The sequence below is a fragment of the Pterocles gutturalis genome, unplaced genomic scaffold (assembly GCF_000699245.1).
Source record: "Pterocles gutturalis isolate BGI_N339 unplaced genomic scaffold, ASM69924v1 scaffold39585, whole genome shotgun sequence".
NCBI classification, from domain to species: Eukaryota; Metazoa; Chordata; class Aves; order Pterocliformes; family Pteroclidae; genus Pterocles; species Pterocles gutturalis.
In genome coordinates, this window is record NW_010139615.1 from 22,505 (window position 1) to 22,951 (window position 447).

Below are 447 nucleotides of genomic sequence, written 5' to 3' on the forward strand. Positions count from 1 at the left end.
GCGGGAGACACTGCTTTCGGGGACACGTGCTGTCGTGTGGCTCCGCGTCTGTCCCCGCTCAGCGTTAGCCTTTGATCCGAGAGCAGGAATTCCCTCCACGGGTGCCCATGTGTTAGGACAGCTGTTGCCGACTAGTTGGGAGCGTGGGGGACGGGATGAGTACGGGGAAGATGTTAATGAACGAGTGCACTGATCTTGTAACGAATGCCAGCTTTTAAAACTCTCCGCCTCTTTTCCAGCGCATCCTAGAGAGCGGGATGTCTCGGTAGGCTGTTTGGTTTTTTTTTGGTTTTTTTTTTTTTTTTCATACAAATGTATTTATATCTGTTCACATGATGTTTTAAGATGGTGTTAAAAAGAAGTAACCCTTCCACAGCATGTCCTCCTCGCATTCTCCCACCAGAGAAGAGACCCCCCGAGCCCCCCGGACCACCGCCGCCGCCACCT